Source organism: Drosophila ficusphila, unplaced genomic scaffold (genome assembly GCF_018152265.1).
Source record: "Drosophila ficusphila isolate 14025-0441.05 unplaced genomic scaffold, ASM1815226v1 contig_106, whole genome shotgun sequence".
NCBI classification, from domain to species: Eukaryota; Metazoa; Arthropoda; class Insecta; order Diptera; family Drosophilidae; genus Drosophila; species Drosophila ficusphila.
In genome coordinates, this window is record NW_025063993.1 from 2,515,467 (window position 1) to 2,531,260 (window position 15,794).

The following is a 15,794-nucleotide window of genomic DNA, read 5'->3' on the forward strand; positions in this document are numbered from 1 at the left end:
CCCAAGGCAAGTTAAAGACGATTACTTGTATCTTATTTGTGCCGCAGTTGAGGAACTGACTAACTAAATTGCAGTAGCCCACGCCATTCATTCAAGGGCTTATAGAGTAACATAGAAGTCCATAATTGTGTAGAAATGCCCAAGTAAAACCATTTTCCAGAGTATTAGAAATGCATTTATTTGACAATAAATTTACCATTTATTTGTAGGTCAAAATCTTAATTGTATATTCGGTCTCTGTAAACTTAAATATTCAACAAAGATACGTTTGGAATAAGTTAAAAATTAAAATAAATATAAAAGCCAAAAGAATATTTTGCTAAATCAAAATACCAGTAACCTTTCATTAGTCAGCCTTGACCACGGATTTTTTGGGCCTCCTCCACGTGGAGCGAAGTCATTCGGGTCGTTCAACTTTAGCTGACCGGGGCGTTTAAGGAGGCAAAGTCAAGTCAAGTCAAAAGTCATAAAAGATATGCAAGCCTGTGGAGTCTGACTGCCTTAACAAATGTACGAGTCTACAGATGGTTTTGTATAGCTCTTGCTCTGGGTTTGGGCTTGGGTTCGGGCATGGGTATGGGTATGGGTATGGGTATGGGTATGGGTATGGGTATGGGTATGGGTATGGGTATGGGTAAATGGGTAAGGGTATGGGGATGTGCGTTGCCTTGGTAATCCTTGGCCAAGTCTGCGCTGCCCTTATTGCAACAGCAACAGCCGAACAGCATCGGGAACAACAATTACAAATGGACGACTTCTTTGTTCTGTCAGCAAGCCTGCTGCAGTCCTACAGCCCAGAATCAGCATCAGAGCCAGCACCAGTCGGATCTTTAACCGAGCTCCAGCCCGAGTTGAGGCCAAAAGAGCTGCAGCCCGAGGTTTGCGGTAGCAGCCCAAAAGAGGGGGCGTCGTCGGAGTCGTCTCCATCTCCATCTATGCTGCCAGCAGCTGCTACGCATAAAGCATGCGCTCGGCACTGAGAGAAAATCGATCTTAACAAATGAAAGCCATCATGGAACAAGGCTGAAAATACTGATATAAAGCAGTTCAATGCTAATCAAGAGGCAGAAAGCACTAAAAATAAGTTAAACAAATAAATTAGGAAAGCAAAATAAATTCCACTAAGCTTAATCGGAAAGTCAGTTCGAAAGTTGTTATATCTGAAAGCATAAAACTCGATTTTTGACGAGCTCTAAAACACCATGGGTATAGAGTAAATTAATTCAGTCTTTTATTTCTTTCAGTACTTTTAGCAGATGCTGTTCTTTTGGGGCGTTATTGCTGGCCAAAACAAATATGAAGAGCCGGAGTCTGAGACCGCGTTTGTGTTTCTGTCTAGGAGTATGAGAAGTCAGAAATGTGCAACGTTATCATAACTAAGTGCATGTGGATGCGTGTGCTTGTGATTTTCCCGAAACGAAACGAAACGAAACCGTCTGCATATGCATAATTCATGCTATTGAACCTTCTGCGGTTATGACTGGACATGGACATGGGGCCCTGGACCTGAACTTACCCACTGAGAGTGGAGGGGGCTGTGGGGGATCTCAGCCAGGCAACTAGAAAAATTATAATTTCACAAGTCATAATAGGATTTGCAATTCAAATGCGAAAAGGCAACGCAGACACTGAAAGCGGACTCAAGTCGACTCGAGCTGGGTTTCTTTCAGATTGTTCTCGTTGTTGTTGCCGTTTCCTTTTTGCGAAAATTTCTGTGGAAGGAGCGAACAACAATAAGAGGCTTCGCGGCCAGGGCCCAGACTTATGACCAAGGCTCTGGCCCTGGCCAATATGTCAAAAATATTAAGAGACATGGCCAATGGGCCCGGGAATAGCATCGGGAATCGGCAAAAGAATCGGTTCGGGGCTTGCAGTTTGGGGATTGGCCAGGCTATCGGACGGGGATCATGCATAAATATGCAAACGATAAGAGCTCGCCTCTATAAAGTTGTAAAATTGACAAGCGTTGCAATGCCAAACTCTCAAATAAAGCAATAAAATGCGCTAAAACATCGCCGGCCAGGGATCGCAACTCCAGGCCGATCGGTAGCCATGGACCAAATGCAAAAATTAGAAATGAAAGCCAGCGGGTTGCAGCAACCACCCGCTCCCCCGCCGCTTCCACAACCTTGCCTGCCTGCCCAGAATTTATGCCATTCTGGCTGGGCCTTGGCGGGGGAACTGGCAAGATGAAGATCCGATGGGGAGATGAGCACGGAAGCATCATCGTTTGTCACTGGCGCATGCAAAGGCTCAATTCATGATTCTGCCTCGACATCGAGGAGGAAGTGCGCCCCGAGTGACAGCAGGCAGCGCATAAAGATAACAAATAGTATTGCGGTGGGTTGCATCGTAATCATTTCAAGCTGCCAATACCGGCAGCCCCAGAAGGGAAGCCCACAACTTACGACTCACTTAGGGCTTCCTACTTCATGCGAAATCGGGCCTAAGCTTATTCCCCGGAAACTCAAAGATATGGTCTCGATAAGCACTTCGAAGGAGTTTCGGAACTCGAGATGCGCTTCGGAGGGTCGCGAGACAAAAGACTTAGGCAACGAACATGACAGTTTTTCCAGCTAAGTACGCGCGCGGAGCGGCCAGGTTTAATTAGGGATTAGGCCCTGGCCGTGCTCAGCTGCGGCGTCATAAATATTTAATGATATTGTCAGCTCCGCGGTCAGAGACCATACATACAGTATATCCCTGATCTTGGCTGCAGACCGGGCTTATTCTCCCGCCTTGGCTTCAATTTAAATCAAATGTGCACACTGATGCCGTCGACGCCACGAGGCTCGCTGTTGGTTTTGGTTTTGGTTTTGGTTTTGTTTTTGGCTGTGGCTGTGGCTGAGACTTTTGCTTTGGCTCTGGTTTTGGTTTTGGTTTCGGCCCGGCTCGACTGGCCATGGCCTTTTATTTTTAGCATATAGTAAGCATATGATCGACACTCGGACTCGCATGAGTGTGTGCTCGTGCTATTTTTAGTGGTGCATTTAAGTGGCGACCGCATTCGGCCGGGCCACGGCCTGAACTCTCTAGCGAAATGTGTCCCGCTGTGAATTATGTGCCTACATAAATTACCCGGCCAGGAATTAATCATGTTTTATGCAGGACTGCGGCAAAGCCTGCCTAGAAACGCGGCAACGTATGCTTGGCCTGTTTTTGTTTTTATTTTTTTGTTTCTCTGCCTGCCCATTAGGTTCAGTTTTCTGGCCCGGTCTCGTGTGGATCTGGCTGAATCTGGGTTTGAGTGCCTCAAGGGGCACTTCGAGTCGGTCCGAATTTCTGTCTCTGTCCCGGAGAATGGAGTTGAAAGAGCACTGGATGCTGTTTTGGCGCCTGTCCCATTTCAGTGCATGGCCAAGGTAATTGGAAGGAGCAGTCCAATGTCCACGTTGTAAATGAGGTTAAACTAGATTATTGATCTTCAAAGTATTGAGCCTCAATCTAACTTAAAGGAATAATTGATAGTTTCCCTATAACAATTAATAGTACTCAGATCCTTTTATATCTAAGAAATACTGTATAAGTACTTAAAAGAGTTAGACATTCCTTAATTTAAACATCTTTAAATTTCCCAGGTTAATGAAATAAAAACGTAATTCTTATTTTACGGAAACCATCTCGACACAAAAAAATTGTTCTTTGCGTAAGGTTTTTAAAACTTATTCACCATAGTAGTTTTATAAAGTCTTTTACACAATTTGCTCAAGACCAACAACCGTCTAAACTTTGAAAACAAACATTTAAAATCGCGCATTTTTTAGACAAAATCAAAGTGGTTCCATGACTCAATACACTTGAGTTTCGGGGGAAATTCAAATGGAGAGATTTCCTGAACTCCCCTTGCATATGAGTAACTGCGTTGTCCACACCAAGGATGTACCCATCTTAATCGCCTCTTAGACTTTAGTGTCGTTGCTCACGGTGCATCTGTGGCAGCGGCTGCTGTGCTGGTTCCTGCTGGGGCTGGTGTAGTTATTGTTGTTAGCATGTAGCCCACTATAATTGATACGTGCTGCACTTGCGCGCAAAGACAAAATCTGCCCGCTGGCTATTTGCTTTGGCCGAGCGTGTGGGAGCGGGGGAACCACAGGGGCGGCGGCACGAGGGGCGGGTGTTCATCCTGGACGCCGATGCAACACGAGTGGGGCGTGGCAGCAGCAGCAGAAGAGAAGCGGAGCGGTGGTGGCAGGAGGGAAGTAGGGGAGTCGGGTCGCCGCCCCATTTGGCGTCTGCAGTTGGATTGCATTAAATGTCAAGGAAATCGCATGTCCACCCTCGTCTGCCGCCTGTCCTTGTGTCTGGGCCAGGCAATTTTATGGCCGTCTGCGCTCTGGAGGGTTAGGAATGGAAGGATACTCCTGGCCTCCGCCCCACTTGTAAGGCATTTTATAATTTAATTTTCATATGTGGCAGCGCTCGAGTGTCGAACCCAGTTCGTTTATCTTCCCACTCCAAGTGGGTGTTGCTATCGATTATTATCGATTATTCTGCAGGCCTGGCAACCATAAATCAGTGCACTCCACCCCCCCACCCCCCTTCTGGGCTTTCATCAGCTCATTTATCACTTGGGCAAACAGCAGAGGGCACAGCTCCGGGAAAAATGGCAAATGGAAACAAAAACAAAAGACTCAGGCAACGAACTAAGTGCAGTCGCCCTCTAATGTCATCGCCGGGATTTCCTACTTATCCTACTCAGGCCATAAGAAGTCGCAGCTTCCAGCAACAAAAGTGATAATTAATGTGTAAGCCGATCTCCCCGATCCCCCATCCCCTGCCCCTTGCAAAATTGTCATCGGCCGGAGATCCAGGCGCTGGAGCTCCACATGCTAACCAAGGTGCTGACATTAAGCACTTGTCACCCAGCCCGCAGCCAAGCCAGAAGCCCGATGCTATATATGCATGCCAGTGATGGCGGGCAGATCGATGTGATTTTGCAAAGAAACAGCCAAAGAAACATATTTTGTTAAAGAGATTTATTCAACTTTAAGTACCCGAGTCGACGTTTTGGTCAGAGAAATGCTATTCTCTTTAATAAGTTTAACTTCAGGTAAAACTTTATTTTATTAATTGAAAATTTTAAAATCCTTTCCACGAAAAAATAAGAAAGGATATTGAATTGAATTAATAAGAAAGTTTTTAGTCATAAATCAAATAAACATACAAGGAAAATAACTTAGGACCTACGGAATAGGACTTAACCCAGGATCTTCCAGTTTATAATCCAACCTGGCATTGATTACTTATGTATCTAAGATAAATAAATAAACATTACTGAAATAAAAGAACATTTTGATTAATTTTTTGAACTGTACATTGTTGTTTATTCTGAATGGTAACTTTTTATTGTTGAAAAAGTTCCCGGGGGTAATAAATTTTACTAAATAAGTTAATTGACCGTTGTACATTTGTTTTATTTGGATCTCAATGCCAGTGACTCCAGAACATTCACAGTGATCCCGAGAAATGCTCATCTTCAGCTCGGCATGCGTGTGTCTCTGCTGAGCTCCTTCCACCCCGCGAGTGTCCAATCCCGGGACAAGTCCTCCACTGCAGCTGGACAAATTGCAGTTGTCGTCGTTGCCGTTTTGTGGAAGCTGCCTCTTCTTTCCTCACACATGTGTGCGGATATATATAAGAAGAGTTTTTGGACCCGAGTCGATGTTATGTGCGTAGTTATGCAAACAGTGGCCAGCAAGAACAAGTTGTGGTTGCTGTTGGCTGTCGTAATTAAAGGTCAACATTTGTGCAAGTTGTCAATGGCATGACCAAGCAAGGGGTGGACCCCAAAGGGAGGAACCCGAGGCTTGAGAGGGTCTGAGATCCAGGACCGCATAAATAATCCCCGCAAATGAGATGTCCCAAGTGGAAGGGAGCTGACTTAAGCTAAAAGCCCTCGGCACGTAAAGGAAGAGGATCATAAAACTTAATTGGTTTTTTCTGTTCCTGTAGTTACACCTTACCTACCACACAGACCAAATCAACTTTCCTTAAGATGGCGTAAAAAATCTTTCTTCAAGTTAACTAAAGTTACGGTCAAGCCTGTCGATTTTTAATTTGTCTCAGTCCCCTGAAAAAAAAGATGAACTTCCTAACTTAGCTGCATAAATTTTTCGTCGATGCAGATCCGCATTCGAAGAGATCCGCTCGAGAGGAAGTATTCATTGCCGGGGAGACTTTTACCTGGGCTTTGTCTTCGGGATGTGGCTCATTTGCAATTTAGACAAAAGCAAAACTTTTCCTAAGATGATTGCTGCTGCTATCGATGTTGCTGCCTTCGATGCTGCTGGAAAATTTCACTTTTCTGTTATGGTTTTGGTTTTCAGCTCGGTACTCTACGTTGCACTTTACATTATTACTATTGTTATTCAACCCAAAATATTTTTAATGAAACTGGCCGAGTTGCTGCTCCATTGCTTGCACAAATTGCAGTCTATTCTGCGGCAAGTGCAGGCGCGCGAAAATAAAGACTACCATTTTACACTGGGAGAATAGCGCCCTTTGCTTTACAATAATAATAAAACTATTTTTATGTAAGTCAAATATCACTTTTACTTTTAGTCCTTATAAAAAACCTCTAAACTACATAAGGAGGTTTTCTAAAAATGGTGACTTTATTTAAGTTAACACCGTTGAAATGTATAACCTTATAAAATATATTAGGTATACTAGGTTAACAATTACCGAACACCTGCAATATATGCATGCAGGCTGCATTTCTAAAACCAGGATGCTATATTTTTAACATATTTAACAAAACATCGGTAAAGCGTTTGTTTCACAAATCATTAAGCAATGCTTTCCGCCCTTATAATTACCACCACTTAGTGTTCAGTGTACTTTCAATGCCTCGTCATGCTTTCTTTCCTTTTTCTCTAAGCAATGTTCATTGTGCGATATTTGATGATGTTGTTGCTGCGCTTTTTCCCTGCGCTAATTACGGATAGAGCGGGGTTTTTTGTGATTTATTGCAAAGTGCACAACAACGAACGCCAAGGAGGAGGTTGTTGCAGTTGCTTTTGTTGCAGTTGCTGTTGTTGCAGTTGCTGTTGTTGCAGTTGCTGTTGTTGCTCTCATGAAGCGTGGCACGTGTTGCGTTTAATGTGCAGTTTCTATTACTCTCGCCATGCTGCGGCAATTGAAAGTGAAACTCAACTTTATGAGGCAGATAGACAACTCATCTGGGAAGAAGACCGCAGAAAGGGGAGCCTCGGAGGCAATCGCCTCGCAGACTGCGGCCAGCCTGGGCAACAACTTGCACTTTTGGCTGATAATTGACCTCATTTAAGATGCGGCCGTTGCGATAAGGCTGATAGGAATTAAAAGCGGCATTCACTAATTTAGCCGGACTTCCAGCCGAAGGATGGGCCAATTCTATGAGACGGGCAGCCCGACCTGACTATGATTCTTATCGATCGGCCCTTAGGACTAGACCAAAAGAGAAGTTGACTTCGCATATAGCTGCTGCTGCTGCTGCTGCTTCTGCTCTTGGCCATCGGCTGTTGCCGGTTGCCAGTTGCCAGTTGCCAATTTCCAATCGCGGCCAGTAATCGCACCGCGCTAACGAGACGACGACAACAACGTGCTGCAGGCACTGCCAGCGAGGGGAGCTTCAGAAATATAAAAACTGACTAATAAATACTGTTGATACCTTTTTCATATATTCCATAATACCCGACTTGCAGCTCTTTTCCAGTCATTAAAAACAGATTAAGTATAGAGTTAGCCCGCCCACTTTCAAATCGAAATCTAAGTAACTATTATTTTTCCCCTATGGGGAACAGTAAACCACACTCCATTCAAAAGATTTTACACAAAAGATACGTTTGTAAGTTATTAAACTTTAGCAGCTAATTAAAAATGGCACTCGATGAGCACCGTCTATATTTATGATCAAGCTCGGCGGTTGTCAGATATAATTTTTTGTTTGACAGCATAGTTTCATGATTATGCAACGGAAAAAAGTATTTATTTTTAGACAAACTTTTATAACATCCGAATAACTTTCCCAACATGAAAAAGAAAAGCATTTGTTTTATTACTATTACTATCATTCGTTAGAAATTTAGCTTAACTACTGGGGTGACAATAAATTGGAATTATTTTGAAATGAAGATATGACTCTTGTGGGAACTTATGGGGCCACCCACGTCCATGGCCGAATGGGGAACGCGGTCTGAGCCTGAGACGCGCCTTGCAGTGGTTGCCGCTGCATAAGCATCTGTAACTTTTCGCGCTTATCTAAGCCATAAATCTCCGATGGCGGTAGGCAAGTCCCGAAAGCTCCTAGTCAAAGAGCACGGCCAACTGCGAGTCCAAAGCCAAGTCCAAGAGCGAGTCAAGTACGAGCTGGAGTCGTGCGGGCGTTGGCTCTGGCTCTGGCAATCGTCTCTTGGCCTCGTCTCTTGGCTCGGAGCCACTTGATGGCAAGTGACTAGGCTCGAGGCTGGCGAACTGAAACCGAGACTGACTGGCAATCAAGGCGATCCTCGATGCCAGATCCCAGATTTCCCGATACCCGATACCCGGCTTCCAAGTCCCGATTCGCGACTCGCGATTCCCGATTTCCGATGCTCCATCATCGTCCGCCGTCTCTAATGGGCTAACGTCACACTTCTTATCTAACAATAAGCTCTCGGCCCAGTGGAGAGACCGTCGCGGCGGTAATAAATGCGACCCACATACGCGACCAGTTGGCCTGGCCAAAAATAAACAGCAAAGCGGCAGCACCATTCTTTTGCATTGCCCTGCCCTGGCCTGGCCCCAAATCTTGGCCATTCCGCGGTGGTGGAGGTGGAGGTGGAGCTGGGGCTGAGGGTGGAGGTGGAGGTGGCGGGGCCAGGGCGCAGGGACCAAAGACCGCAGACGGGATTTCCAGTGGCTCAGTGGCAATAAATTTCAATTTGCTGGCTGCTCGCTGCCAGCTGAGCCCCAACTTAGCCCCACTCAAAACTGCGGCCGAGAGTTGCCTGGCAACAATGCAATGCGGAGGTAAAATGATAAAAATTCGATTACATTCAGGTGTGAAACTCACATGTACGGCAGCGATTTACTTGTTTTTGTACTCTACAATCTGGTAATTGAGTCTCTGGGCTAGAAGTGCGGAGATAGACTTCCATCTGGCGTAATAAATATTTCTCTTTGAATCTTGGTGTGTGGAACCATTGCCAGTAGGAGACTTGGCTTCAGGAATTGGACTAAATGTCAGGATAAATCGAGGAAAGTTTATCATATTCCAAAAGGTGGTGCATTCCAAAAGTGTGATTCTTTTTTACTTTTGTTCATAGAAAATATTTTTATTATTTTATCCTTAATAACTTTTTTTATTGCCCTTGTGGGATGTTATCGCCTTTTAAGTAACCAGTGAATAATAAAATTTCAAGCTTAAAAACCCATTTTTCACCCCAAGTAACTTAAACCATTTTCCGAAGAAGCTCATAGCCGGATCGGCTTACCTTCCGTTGACTTTCTTCTGTTCTTTCTGGCCCAAGTCTGTGCCAATTGCCATCTTGGAACTGAAGCCAAAGTCAGGGGCTAAAGTATGCTGGGAGCCTAGCTCTGCTGGCATCCATACTCTACTCCACCGCTGGATTTTTAACAACTTTGGTCTAAGGCCCTTGTTGGTCATTAATCATGCACTGTGAACGACAAGCGTATAAGTTACTAGCCGATTGGCCCCAAAAAAGGCCATCGGAATTGGGCTCAGCGAGGGCCCAGAGCCACGAGGACGAGGAATGGCTTGGAAGAAAGCCTTCGTCCGGGCCTTCGTCTAATTGGATGCAGATGGGCATAACGGACCCGACCCCAAAGACCCGAACAGAAGATTTGGACAACGGCTGGTTTTTGGTGATTCTGAGCGGTTCTTGCTGTGATTGGCTGCTAGGCGATTGTTGATAGTTATGATCAGATTCAGTAGCTAAGGCGGTCTTGTGCAATTGTTTGTATCAGGACAAAGTAAGTTAGACCAGCTAGTAAAAACGCAGTATGCTTTACACCGTTGGCACCACTGGAAATACTTTACACCCTGGTGAGAAATTTTCTTTATGTTAATAAACTTTAAGAGGATTTTGATCACTAGGTTCTAAAAACCTAATTTCAATCTATACTTCAATCCATTTTTACCTATTTTTCAAAATTAACTACAACAAAAAAGTCTTACAACAAAAAATAGTAAATGATAAAAAAAAATAATATTTTTTTAAGCGAGCACTTACATTGCGATCTTGAAATTTTTATTGCAGATGATTATATGATGATAATAGTGAAATATATTATTGTACCTATATTACAAATTTAACTTCAATGGAACTCAATTTGCAGCTTAATAACAAAACCAATCCAAAATATATTTTAAAAAAAGTTTGTAAAATCATAAATATTGTTTCCAGCCAAGGCTTTCTTCCTTACATTAATCATTTCACTGTTTTCTGTATTGCCACTTGGCTTTTGAGTGTTAGCTTAGAAAGTATTTGATTTCGCTTTTTCTAAAAATATTCAGCAGTCCCGCAAAAGTTGGCCACGACTGCGCTTCGGTGGTTTTGGGATATTTTTTATGCTGATTTTGAGCTGGCTTAGCATGCGATGGATTTGTGTCATAATTGAATTGCTCCGCATGGAGATCGGCACGCGATATTCACAGAAGAAGTGGCGGAGTAATTAAAACTGGTTTTCACTTTTCGCCTGAAGGAAATCTCTTGCATCGCAATGCAGAAAACTAATTTGGTCCGAGCGAACAGCAGCTTCAGTTGCAGATGGGAGATGGAAACCCTTTCTGGCAGTCGAGGTCCCAGGAATGTTCCTTTGGTGCAACACCCACAATGGCCGGCAAAAGCCGTCAACAGCCATTAGCACTTTGGCACATAATTGATACGTGGCCGGACCATAAAGCAAAATGCATAGACATCCAACATCCACTTCGGCAGACAGAGACTCGCCGCACACGAAATGACGTTGTGCTCGTAGGAAAAGCGAATGAAAAGGAATTCCTGGCGTCGCGTCGTTTCCCGTCATGTTCTTCAGATTTTCCCGCACAACACCTTCGGGGGCGTTGTGCCATATGACACCACACCGAACCACGCCACAGAATCTGACGAACCAGAAGGGCTGCCTTTGCACTCTGGGACGGGCTCGTTCCTTTGGTTCGGTTCGGTTCCGTTCCGGAACGTAACTAACAATTTATTTAATACGCTGTACGTGCGCTTTAATAAAAGGCTCAATCAATCTGGGAAGCTTAGAGCCAAGCCGAAGACGGCTTTCCGCCCAATATGTGACCGAACTGGGGGTGCACTTATGACCATTAACCCTTGGCTTAATATTGTTTGACATCATACATTTTTGAGAATTCGGTCCCTGTTAAAGCTGTTTTTATTGCATTGAATAGTATAGAGTTTATTTAGTCAGTAAAGGGATCTTATTAAATTTTAAATTTAAATAAGTATTTTATACTGATATATTTATTTAATTGATTTTTTTTTAGCAATAAAACTACCTTAATTAAGAAGTGAATTTACGTTTTACAATTCTGTACTTAATACTATGATATATCATTTATCGATGATAAAAGTGAAAACCAAATACTGATGGGTTCATATTTAAAACATTGCCATAACCAACATTCCTACCTAAAAAGGCAACATGCACTGTTGGCTTAGAGAACCGAATCGAAGCGACCCGAACTGAACCTCTTTGAAGTGTGCATACAAAGTCTCGAGTGCCCAGGGCCTCCAGAACTCTCCGTAGTGACAGATACGTAGACAACGGCGCGGCAATCTTGGATGCGATGACTACGACGAGGATGACGCTTGACGACTGTGTCGATGCCGATCCTTTTGGCGCTGCTGCAGACAGCGTGTCGAATGGGCTCTGGTTTTAGGTGAAGAGGTTGGGGGCTGGGGGCACGGAGAGGGTACTCGCTAATGAAGCCATAAAGATATGTATTATTCCATAAATTTAACAAAGCCCGCCTTTGACACCCACACACAAAACAAAAGAGCTGTTCAGCTGGAGAGCTGGGGAGCACTTTGAGTTGGCCCGAAACGCCTGACGTCCTGGTAATCTGGCCCAGGCTTATGCATTTGACGACGGGAAATGCATTTAATTTTAACCACAATTAGCCACGCAAAAGGGCGAATGGGAATTCAGGGAAGGCGCGATCGGGGGGCGTTCCCCATGGAGATTATGGCCAAGAAGAGTTCTTTTCCTTATTGCGGGCCCTCGGCGATCGCCCGGCACCGGCTGTCTCTCAAACGCCTAACAAGGTGTCAATATCTTAAAAATTTTATCTTTCTGCACATAAAACTCAAGCGGATCATAGTAAATCAGCCTTTGGTCAGGCAGACGACCGCGGTGCCCACTCTTGGAGCCGAGCTAGCCACCATCCACCATCCAAAGCCTCTGTGCCTTTCTTGCCCAGCCCAAGTTCGCGATCGCGCTGACCCCACCACACCCCACAGCACAATGGACTCCCTGATTCCCCGCTCCTGACCGATGGGGCGAGCTATGTGCCTTTTATACGCCGGATTTACGAGCAACTCTCCACGTCGTCATCGCCGTCGGAGCGTCGTGGCCGAAGAAATATTCGATGGCCAGGCAACGATTAAAACGGACGCTTCACGCATGCGCGCTCACACACAACGGCAGTGCCACACGGCCAAAGCAGCACTCTGCCACTAACTCCGATACTTGCACTTACATTTATATGCATTCTGCATAATGGACCTGAGCTCAAGAGGGGAGCACAGCGGAGGGCAGCGCGTTAGGTTTTCACAAGAGATCACACACGAGTAATAGGTCGATAAACTACATATATGTACTGAAGTAAAAGTTGTGCGTTTGTTTGAATTAATTTATTTATTAATTTGTGAGAAAATCTGGAATCAACAAGGTCAAATTTAGTACTCTAGCATTTGTTACTTAAAAGTGTTTGACAAAATTAAGTAACCATATAAGTGAAAGCTGTTATTGCAGTTGGAAATCAGTTTTTAGCATATTATTGTTTCGACTGTGTACATCTTAAAAATGTAATTCCGAATAATAGAAACCTATTTTTTGTTAGTTAAAAAAATTTAAATTCCCTTTCTGAAAGTCTACTAAATATTAATTGCGCCAACCTAATCACAAATAATAAAATCATAGTATGCATAGCAAAAGAAAAAGTATTTTAGCTTAAAAGATCCTTATTTTTTTATGTTTGATTATTGACTAAAATACCCGAGCATCTAGTCAAGTGCACATCGGTGTCAGTTGTAAGAGAGCGAGCTCCTCTGCTGAGCAATGTTCACTGGGTGTTTGGCCTGGCAGCATTTGCAACACCAGCAACAGCAACAGCAACAGCAACAGCGAGAGCAACAGCAAAAGCCAGGGCGGCATCCCAGCATCGTCAAGAGCATCGGAGGGGTCGGGATCGGGATCGGAATCGGGATCGCTGTTGGGATCGGGGTGTACAGGGGGTGTCGAGGACGCATGCATGGGGGACTCGGATTGGGGAGCATCATCATGTGCGCATTGCACGCACGTGATTAAAGCGCAGCCCCGTCGCGAAGGGAGGGGCTTTGGAATGGAATGGAGAGGGGCAGGAACAGGGAAAGGGAAAGGGGCGAGGGGCCGGGGAAGAGCCCGCTTATAAATCAGAATTCGCTCTTTTGGGGACGACAATGAACTCGACCAACGAGAGGGGCAAGGTAAGAGGGATACCGCACTACATATTGATAAATAAATAAGATCGCCAAGAGGCTTTTGTCTCTGAATATTTGGTTTCCGAGCCCTGCTCATTCCGATGGTTGTGTAGTAGGTTCAACGCACTTGACCAACTGGTTTCAATTTAAATTTGAAAATGCAATCCGGAGATTTACGCGCGGCATCTTTCCCCGATCCACAAAATTCGACGATCGAAACGCCCGAAAATTAATGACCGACATAGAGTTACGATCGGAAACATTCGCAAATCGTCGGCGGTTTGACACTTGACCCAGACGGCGCCGGCTTGTCTTGTGGCAAATAAATTAAGGCGCTTAAAAGGAGAGCCGCGAGCAACGGTCCAACTCGATTCCCTGACACATTTCTCTGGCCAGCCAACGGTCGGCGCTTCTAATCCGAGTCCAGGTTCCAGGCTTCAGGTCCGAGGTTTGGGGTCCCGATCTCGGGCCAGACATTCAAATCACCCGGAATCAATCAACTTCGGCCAGGATTCGGAACATTGGCGCCGCCGTTCTATTCAGCAACAGTAAAATCAGCCCATCTAAGCCATGAGGTTAAAGCCGGCTAAGTTCAGTTCTACTTGCGAAATCGTGAAAATATTCTAGGTCCATCGAAAAAGCAAGCAGCCGAATTTGAATAATTTTTAACCATAAAGAAAGTTGATACACAGGCCCAGTAATGAGAGCTCTACAGCCAAAGGAAATCGTTGATATGGTTATGGTTTTAAAGCATTTGCTTTACTATAGATTAAAAGAAGGTGTCACAAAAGCTTCGTTTTATTCTGAATGTTATTCTACAATTTGTAGCTACTTTACTTAGCGAAAAATAAAGAAAGAGTTACTTAAACTTTTGCTGAAATGAAAGAACTCTTTCACTGCCGAGACCTAATTTCTCAGGATCATAATCGTAAGTAGGCTATGGCAGATGAAGCAACTTTTTGGCCAGGGTGTGAGCCAGTTGACTTTTGGCCTGCGCACGAGCCACAGGGCTGCCTTGATCTTGTGTTCAGTCAGGGGTTACTAACGCAATGTGTCTCGGGCATGTCGTGAAACCCGATCCGGTGGTCGGGAGAAAGGCAAACGTAATATTAGAATGCCTTTTAATTAGCAAAGATTTCGCTAAGCCCGCAGGATTACATAAAGCACTGTTACCGCGGCCAACGGGCAGATCGGCAAGGCCAACAGGCAAGTGACAGCTTTAATTAAACGGATCGTGGGGAGTGGCCGACGAAAGCCACCGAATAATCGCCGGCTTAGCTAAAACGGGGATTAGGCACAGCGGCGGAGAGTTTAATTTCCCGGAGACAAGTTCTAATTGAAAAGTTCATAAATTACGCTGCATCACCGTCCCCGCTCGATTCGTATTAAGAAGTCCGCCCGAATGTGCCGCTCAGATTAGATCTACAAGCGAACAGGTACAGCGAAGCCGATACATACGTATGTGCGTACCGCTCGAGATCGAGATCGCGATCGCAGCAGAAGCAGAAGCCGGAGCTGAGTTATGCTCGGTTATGGCGATCACAATTTGACTACGCGCTCATTTGCGCGAAATCTCTTTTCCGACTCACTTTTCGGGCATGCCGAAAGGTTATTTACCCGCCTCCATGTCAATACAGAACGCCGAACGCAGAGTGTCGGCCGGCCGGACCCTCGCAGATCGTCACTAACGATACCGTAAGTCGGGCGGTGGGAAGTTAACCCGGTCCCAGAAGGGGAGGGGATCGGTTGCCGCCGACACGATCTACATAACATTTGTTGCGGCTAATGGCTGCGCATTGCGAGCCGCGCCAAATATGGAGATGAATGCGGAGCGTCCAGCGGCCAATAAGGTTCTCTTGGCCCTGAGTACCGATTACATTCGACTTGAGGTATTAGCTCAGGAGTGTTTTTGCTGAGTCTCGAACCAAAACATTATTTTAACCTGCCTTATAGCATGTTCACAAACATTCTTTGTACAGGTTTCAAAAGCGCATTTTGGCATTGAATTACCGAACGTGATATATTCTTTTAAATCGAATGTCAGCATAACATCGAGTGTTTGTTGAATATAACAAAAACGTTTAATTAATACATTCTGAACTACATTTCCTAAATGTATAT